Source organism: Merops nubicus, unplaced genomic scaffold (assembly GCF_000691845.1).
Source record: "Merops nubicus isolate BGI_N331 unplaced genomic scaffold, ASM69184v1 scaffold47643, whole genome shotgun sequence".
Taxonomy (NCBI): domain Eukaryota; kingdom Metazoa; phylum Chordata; class Aves; order Coraciiformes; family Meropidae; genus Merops; species Merops nubicus.
Genome location: NW_008601844.1, coordinates 932 through 1,264, shown reverse-complemented (window position 1 = coordinate 1,264; position 333 = coordinate 932). Strand labels below are relative to the sequence as shown.

The 333-nt window shown below is 62.2% G+C and overlaps 1 protein-coding gene across 1 annotated transcript in view; it reads right to left on the bottom strand.

Annotated features, from left to right (window-relative positions):
* LOC103770837 (RNA-binding protein Musashi homolog 1-like) overlaps positions 1-333 on the bottom strand; it is a gene marked incomplete at both ends in the record, with an annotated part of 6,851 nt that overhangs the window by 5,593 nt on the left and 925 nt on the right. The gene's annotated exons all lie outside the window — the stretch shown is intronic.

Here is a 333-nt window from a genome sequence, read left to right as displayed (position 1 = left end):
GCCCCCCCCCCCACACCCCCAGCCGCTCCCCCATCCTTACCCTCACCTTCACCCCAGGGCAGCAATAAGGAAAAGGAATTCAAGGGAGGGCAAGTCACTAAAACTAAAGAGCAGGGACCTCCCACTCAGGCACCTCACCCCCACCCCCCGAAACAGCCTACATATCTCCCGAGCGCCACAGATTTGCAAGGCAGGACTGGGCACAATAGGACACCAACCCAGGGAGCCACCGAAATCTTTCTGCTGGCCCAGTCAGGGCTCCTAATCATCCCTCCGCTGCCAGTAAGGGCCAGAGCTGCAGCCGCTCTGAGAGCCCGGGGGTGGCCCCCCTGG